The sequence below is a fragment of the Mus caroli genome, unplaced genomic scaffold (genome assembly GCF_978045245.1).
Source record: "Mus caroli unplaced genomic scaffold, Mus_caroli_1 scaffold_8, whole genome shotgun sequence".
Lineage (NCBI taxonomy): Eukaryota > Metazoa > Chordata > Mammalia > Rodentia > Muridae > Mus > Mus caroli.
Window position 1 is genome coordinate 71,481,595 of NW_028227263.1, and position 8,035 is coordinate 71,489,629.

General features: G+C 48.3%; 2 pseudogenes; one reads left to right on the forward strand and one right to left on the reverse strand.

The window, feature by feature from the left end:
- Positions 1 to 432: 432 nt before the first annotated feature.
- On the reverse strand, positions 433 to 854 carry LOC110297966 (small ribosomal subunit protein eS28 pseudogene; annotated as a pseudogene).
- A 2,667-nt stretch (positions 855 to 3,521) lies between these two features.
- LOC147002956 (general transcription factor 3C polypeptide 2 pseudogene) lies at positions 3,522 to 7,146 on the forward strand (annotated as a pseudogene).
- Positions 7,147 to 8,035: the final 889 nt, after the last annotated feature.

Below are 8,035 nucleotides of genomic sequence, written 5' to 3' on the forward strand. Positions count from 1 at the left end.
ACAGATACTGCTGTCACTGGAGGCCATATCGCTCTAATGCTAGAGGATCTCAGTGAACCCAAGAATACCTTTGTGTAATTTAGGATGATGAAGCAGTTGCTACATTCCATTTCAGTCTCCCGGACGGGTCATTCTGCTTAAGTCTGCTTTTGTGTGTGATGGAAACGAAACTGCAAGATCACGCTGTGTGCAGGAGAGATGCTAACCCTTGATCCCTGTACTAACTAGCTAGTTTTATACCAACATGGCACAAGCTAGAGTCATCGGACAGGAGGGACCATCACTGGAGAAAATGCCTTCCTAGAATCAGGCTTTAGGCAAGCCTGGAGGGCTTTTCCTTTTCCTTTTCAAGACTTAATACAAATGTTTTATTTAACAGTTGCAGGTCATTCCGTAGGCTAAGTAGTGGATATCCAGGACCCAGCAGCAAGGTCAACACAACCTGTGAGCTTCTCTTTCTGACTCCAATAGGGTGAGCACATCACCCTCTCGAACAGGGCCTTTGATGTTTCGGATGATAGAGCAGCTGGTGTCACCCATGAATTCCACTCTCATCTGCATGCACTGTCCCTGCAAACCAATCCTGCCCAGTACTTTGGTTACCCTAGCCAGCTTGATGGGCTGCACACGACTCATGTCCATGATGGCGGATTTATGGCAGAGAATGGGCATTTTCTTAATTAGTGATTGATGGGGGAGAGCCCAGCTCATTATGGTTGGTGGTATCCCTGGCCTGGTGGTCCTGGGTTCTGTCATAAAGCAGGCTGAGCAAGACTAGGGAAGCAAGCCAGTAAGCAGCACCTCTCCACGGCCTCTGCATTAGTTCCTGCCTCCAGGTTCCAGCCCTGTTTGAATTCTTGTCCTGACTTCCTTTGATGATAAACTGTGATATGAAAGTGTAAGTCAAATAAGCCCTTTCCTCCCCAAGTTGCTTTGGTCATATAGAGTCCATCATGTTTCTAAATCATGGAAGGCACTATTGCTATTTAAGTCTAACTACAACTTGCCCACAGCTGAGGTTTAGTTCTGGCCTCTTGTATAATTACTCTGAGCTTCCCATTCTCATTCAGAGCTCTGTGATAGGGGAGGGGAGAGTGACTAGTGACAACCATGCTCAAGTAATTGACATTCTTCTTTCTGGCTATTGATTTGCTGGTTCCTGCCACAAAGGCTATTATGGAAGAGCCAGCACTGACAAAGGCTTGGAAGCGCTCTTCTGGGTGGCTGCTCTGCATATGCGAGTGCTTTGGAGCCTGGAGCTTTCTGTTTGTACTCCTGTGATGGCATCGAGTTCAGAAGCAGTAAGTGCTGGAGGACTGTTGGAGAATCATCAATTGTGTCCTATTACCTTGTTTCTCAAGCCAGAACTGTCTTCAAAGGTTAGTTAAGAACAACTGCAAAAGAAACTTGAGTTTAAAGATAGCCTAGACAATATAACAAGACCTTTCGTCAAAAAACCAAGGGTGTGCACACTTGAACGCACTTGCAACCTCCCCCGACCAATGGGTAGGAAGGACACAAAGAGGTACTTGAGATAAATAGCTTAACCCGGAAAACAAACTGCCAAGCTAGATGGTTAACTACATACAACACGACTCCTCTGTTTCAGCCCCGTTTTGCTTAGGCTTCTCTCTTGTCTGAGTTGAGTTAGCACGGCATGACGATGTTTCGTAAATGCCACACGTGAGAGAGCGGTCCCATAGGATTATATTAGCACTGGAAAATTTCTAGCGCTGAGTGTGATAGTCGTGTTTGTGATGCTGCTGGTGTAAAAGCCCTACTGTGCTGCCAGTCATTAAAAAAAAAAACAAAACAAAACCATAGCACACACAGTTATGTACATCACATAATGCTTGATTATGATAATAAGTAATTGACAATGCTGTTGGTTCATCCTTTACTGTGCTGTTTGCTTTGTGTGTGTGTGTGTGTGTGTGTGTGTGTGTGTGGGGGGGTATTTATGTGTGCATGTGCATAATGAATGCATGTGTGTTTGTGTGTCCGTGGGCATATGTGTACAAGGATGTGGGCTTGTGGAGGCCAGAGGGCAATGCCAAGCTTCTTTCTCTATTACTCTACATTTTTTGAGACAAAGTCTCTCACTAATTATAGAGGCCACTGATTGTGCAGACTGCCTGGTCAGTGCGCTCTGAGGCTTTGCCCACCTTACCCTTTCCAGCTCTATCATCACAGATGGAAGCCACCACTCCCCATCTGGATGTGTGTGCTGGGGATTTGAACTCAGGTCCTCATGCTTATGTGAAGGGCCTTCCCTGACTGAGACATCTCCCCAGACCCTGTGCTATACTTTTAAGTCATTATTTTCAACTGCACTGCTAATTTTAAAAACTATCCTAGAGAGAGGGTTGGAGAGATGGCTTGGTAGCTAAGAGTGCTTGCTGCTCTTGCAGAAGCTCAGGGTTTTGGTTTCCAGCATCCAGGTTTGGGGCTCACAACTGTCTGTCATTCCAGTTCCAGGGGATTTGTTGCCCTTTCTGGCCTCTGTGGGCACCTGCAGAGAGCTAGTGCATATACATATATCCAGGCATCCACATATACTTAAGATTAATAACCAACCTAACAAATGAATGAGCACAATAGCGTCTGGATATGGCTCTGGTGACCATGCTTCTCTGTCATGTACAAGGCTCTGGGAAAGAACTGCACAAGAGCAGGGATGGCGAGGCATGCTAAATCCCCGATCCCAGTGCGTTAGGAGGCAGAAGTAGGGGCAATTCAGGTTCTAGGCCAGTCTACGCTATATACCATCCTATCTCAAAAAGAAAGTATTACTAAACAGTATGCCGTATTATACTAGCAACATCCCTAGACGTCTTAGTTTAGTATGACTCATGGTCACACCGGGAGGCCACATTAGATGACCGATCCTGACCACCTAGATTTGTGATGTTCGCAGCATGTTTCTCAGAACATGCCATTTTGTTAAGTGACTCAGGATTGTCTTGAATATTGGGACTGTGCTTGTGGCCCCAAAGTCTTATATGTTTTAGAAAGATTAAAAGTAGGAGCTAGGTACCGCAACGGGGTGTGCGGGGGACCCAGAATTACTCCTCCCATTCTTTTGCCGTGGCGCTAAGGGAATGGGAACCGATTCCCGATTCCTCTCTTACTCCCGCGCAAGACAGCGCGCCTCCTAGCCTTTGCGCTTCTCCCGAGAACCGTCGAGCTCTCTCCTCCGTCCCCACTGGGGCCACTGAGCATCCCCCATCTCTGCCAGCCGGTCTTACCTCTTCCCCAATTCGGTGTATGTAGCGCGGTAAACTGGACCCAGGCTTCTGCACTGCTTACGTTGAACTCGTTACGTTGGGCCTTCGGACTTGGGTGAACCTGGTGTTAAGGCTTAGGGAAATCAGGGCTCGCCTGGGGCTCGAAAGCTGCCCCCACGGCCAGGATTGGGGAATGGCAGGTGGTGGTGTCTCTGTCTGATTGCAGTCAGTCCTCTTGTGCTCATTCCCTCTTACTGTGTCTCAGCCTTTTCCTCCAAGTGGCTCTAACCCCGGGGGTTGTGCCCCGCGCGCTGCAACCCCATTGGCGCAGCCAAGGGCCAGTTATGTTTCCTTATACTGGTCCTTTTATCCCGCGGCAAGTTTGCCGTCTTTTGGACAAGACAGAGATGCCGACTTCAACCCCACAGGAGGGCAGCCATTTTGGGGGGTGCTGATGGATACCTGCGGGGTCGGCTATGTTGCCCTGGGGGAGGCCGACCCTGTGGGGAGCATGATTGTGGTAGACTCTCCTGGACAAGAAGAACTAAGCCAGGATGTCAAGGCCTCCTCAGAAATGTCCGGTGTGGAGGCTTCCATTGAGATGTCACTACCTCCTCCTTTGCCTGGATTTGAGGATTCTTCTGACAAGAGGAGGCTTCCTCCAGATCAGGAAAGCCTCAACAGGTTGGAACAGCAAGATATTTCTTCAGAGATGTCAAAGGTCTCAAACACTAGGGCCTCAAAGCCTTCCGGGAGGAGAGGTGGTAGGACAGCAAGAGGCGCTAAAAGGCCTCAGCAACGTAAACCTCCATCTACCCCTCTGGTTCCTGGTTTCTTAGATCAGTCCAACCTTCTGTCCACCCCCATGCCTAAGAAACGAAGTCAAAAGTCCAAGGGAGACCTGCTACTATTGAAGTTGTCCAAAGGCCTAGATCAGCCAGAGTCTCCACATCCAAAGAGGCCCCCCGAGGACTTTGAGACCCCTTCTGGGGAACGACCCCGCCGAAGGGCTGCCCAAGTGGCACTTCTATACCTTCAGGAACTAGCTGAAGAGCTCTCCACAGCCCTGCCTGCACCGCCACTGTCTGGTCCTAAGAGTCCCAAGGTGAGCAGCCCCACGAAGCCGAAGAAGACCCGGCAAGCATCCTCTCAGGGTGAAGAAGACGGAAGCGCTCGGGATGGGTCGAGGGTGAAGATGAAGAAGAAAGTGAGGCCCCAAGTGAAAACTCGTCTGATCCGGAGCCTGTTGCACCCCGAAGCACCCCACGAGGACCTGCTGCAGGGAAACAGAAACCACATTGCCGGGGCATGGCTCCCAATGGCTTACCCAATTACATCATGGCTCCTGTTTGGAAGTGCCTCCACCTCACTAAGGACCTCCGAGAACAGCACCATTCATTTTGGGAGTTTGCTGAGTGGATTCCAGTAGCCTGGAAGTGGCAGTTGTTATCTGAACTTGAAGCGGCTCCCTACTTGCCCCAGGAGGAGAAGTCTCCCCTGTTTTCTGTACAAAGGGAAGGGATTCCTGAGGATGGCACAATCTACCGAATAAACAGATTTAGCTCGATCACAGCACATCCAGAGCGCTGGGATGTGTCCTTCTTCACAGGGGGACCACTCTGGGCTCTGGACTGGTGCCCAGTGCCTGAAGGGTCAGCAGCTTCACAGTATGTGGCCCTTTTCTCCAGCCCTGACATGAATGAGACACACCCACTGAGCCAGCTTCATTCAGGCCCTGGGCTGCTGCAGCTCTGGGGTCTTGGGACATTGCAGCAAGAAAGCTGTCCTGGCAACAGGGCCCACTTTGTCTATGGGATTGCTTGTGACAGTGGCTTATACAGTGGGACCTCAAGTTCTGCCCCAGTGGGGCATGGGAACATCCAGAAACCCTTCGGAAGGCTCCTCTCCTGCCTCGCCTGGGTCTCTTGGCTCTGGCCTGCTCAGATGGGAAGGTACTGCTGTTCAGCCTGCCGCATCCTGAGGCCCTCCTGGCACAGCAGCCTCCAGATGCTATGAAGCCTGCCATCTACAAGGTCCAGTGTTTGGCAACTCTTCAGGTAGGGTCTGTGCAAGCTTCAGACCCCTCTGAGTGCGGTCAGTGCCTTCGCCTGGCTTGGATGCCTACCAGGCCTCATCACCACCTGGCTGCTGGATACTATAATGGCATGGTCGTTTTCTGGAATCTTCCCACTAACTCACCCCTCCAAAGGATACGGCTCTCTGATGGCTCCTTAAAGCTCTATCCCTTTCAGTGTTTCCTAGCCCATGACCAGGCTGTCCATACAATTCAGTGGTGCAAAGCTAACAGTCATTTCTTGGTGTCTGCGGGGAGTGACCGGAAAATCAAATTCTGGGATCTTCGACAACCTTATGAACCAATAAACTGTATCAAGCGCTTCTTGAGTACAGAGCTTTCCTGGCTGCTCCCCTATAATGGTGTCACAGTGGCTCAAGACAACTGTTATGCCTCTTACGGGCTCTGTGGAATTCATTACATTGATGCCGGTTACCTTGGTTTTAAGGCCTACTTTACTGCTCCGCGAAAAGGCACTGTCTGGAGTCTTTCAGGTTCAGACTGGCTTGGGACAGTAGCTGCAGGAGATATATCTGGGGAGCTCATTGCAGCTATTTTACCTGATATGGCATCAAATCCAATCAATGTCAAGAAACCTGCAGAAAGACGATTTCCAATATATAAAGCAGATCTGATACCATACCAGGACATCCCGGAAGACCAAGACTACTCCTCGACTTCCTCTGAGACCCCCAATCCTCCCAAAGCGAGAACCTACACTGAAACCATCAACCATCACTACTTGCTCTTTCAAGATACAGATCTGAGTTCCTTCCACAATCTGCTTCGTAGAGAACCAATGCTTCGCATGCAGGAAAAAGAGGGACATTCTCAGCTTTGCCTTGACAGGCTGGAACTTGAAGCTATTCACAAGGTACGCTTCAGCCCAAACCTGGACTCCTATGGATGGCTGGTATCTGGGGGGCAGTCAGGGTTGGTTCGGATCCATTTTGTTCGTGGACTCACCTCCCCGCTGGCCCACCGTGTACAGCTTGAAAGCCGAGCCAACTTCAATGCTATGTTCCAACCATCCTTTCCAACTGAAGGGCCTGGTTTCTCTCCAAGCAGCCATTGCCTTCTCCCCAATCCCTAGTCTGGTCCACACAGAACTCTTGGATTGAAGTCTGCCAAGAACAAATGGCACCCATGCATAGAGCATAGGACCTGGGCCCTTCCTGGACAGTGATGGTGCCAGGCCTAAATCTTTAGGCCTACATTCCCCAAACTCCTTAAATCCCTCTCCTTCCACAGACTTCTATGGTCACAGCTCCCTGCAGGTAGGGGGGCTTCCCCTCCACAACAATTCCTATGCCTAAAACCATGGCTCACAAGAAACACTCAGGCCAAACCTAGGCTTGGGAGTCAAATTGCTCATATTGAGCATATTGTGAAGGAGGTAAAGCTAAGTAAAGGTACTGGGTGTTTTTGAGAGCACTTGTGAGTGGGTGTTTGGACAGTCGGAAAGGATATCTTCATGAAGGCTCCTGTCTATTTCGAGAATTTGATGTTATTGCCTTCCAATCTTCCTCATTAGAATAACCAACACACAGGCCCAATGGTGGGGACAGTAATTTATTGGACTGAAGCTGCTCATAACTTAACTTTAACTGAGGAACAACATAAGCACCCTGCAGTAGGACAGCAGCTAGCTCTTACTTGTTCCTGCTTATGAAATATTCCCAATCACTGACATATGACACTACTTGAACACTCCTAGATAGTGTTTTTAAATTTTTTGAAGCTGAGTATAGTGGTGCATACCTGTAATCCCAGCACTTAGGAGACCGAGGCAGGAGGATCACAAGTTTGCATTCAGTCTGGGCTATCTCATAAAACCAAAAAGTAAAAAAAGAAAAATAAGATCTTCCTTTATATCAAGTCAGAGTATACCTCTCTTAATTTTACTACTGGGTGTTAGAACATAGTCACCCTCCCCTGTGGCTGCCCTTTCAGTACTTCACAGTAGCTATCATGTGTGTCCCAAGTCATTTTTTCTCTAGATTAAATATCTTTAGTTATTTCAAAAAAAAAAAAAAGTAGGAGCTAGAGAGATGTCGCAGTAGTTAAGAGTACTTTATTTCCTCCCAGAGGAGCATAGCTTTCTTTCCCAGCATTCACACTGGGCAGCTGCACAACCTCTAACTTCTTGAAACTCAAGTTCCAGAAGATTTCACACTCTCCTCTGGCCTCAAAGGGAACCTGCACACATGTGGTATGAAAACACACACACACACACACACACACACACACACACACTCCTACCCACTAATGCACACACACATACACACACAGGGGAGAAGGAAGGAGGGAGGGAGGAGGAGGGAGAGAGAATTAAGTAAATCTTTAAAAAGTAAATCAAGGAGAAATGGCTCAGCCGTCGGTTAAGAGCACTGACTGGTCTTTCAGAAGTCATGAGTTCAATTCCCAGCAACCACATGGTGGCTCACAGCCATCTGTAATGGGATCTGATGCCCTCTTCTGGTGTGTCTGAAGACCGCTACAGTGTACTCATCATGTATATAAAATAAATAAATAAAATCTTAAAAAGAAAAAAAAAATTTTAAATGTTAAAAAAAAAAGGTAAATCCAAAGGTGCTATATTTTGTTTGCTTGTTTGTGAAGTACTGGGGATTGGGCCTAGGACCACATATACTCGAGGTAAGTGTTCTATTGAGTTATACTTGTAGCCCAAGATGCTGACTTTTGATGACACATGACTTTGGATCCTGTGTGA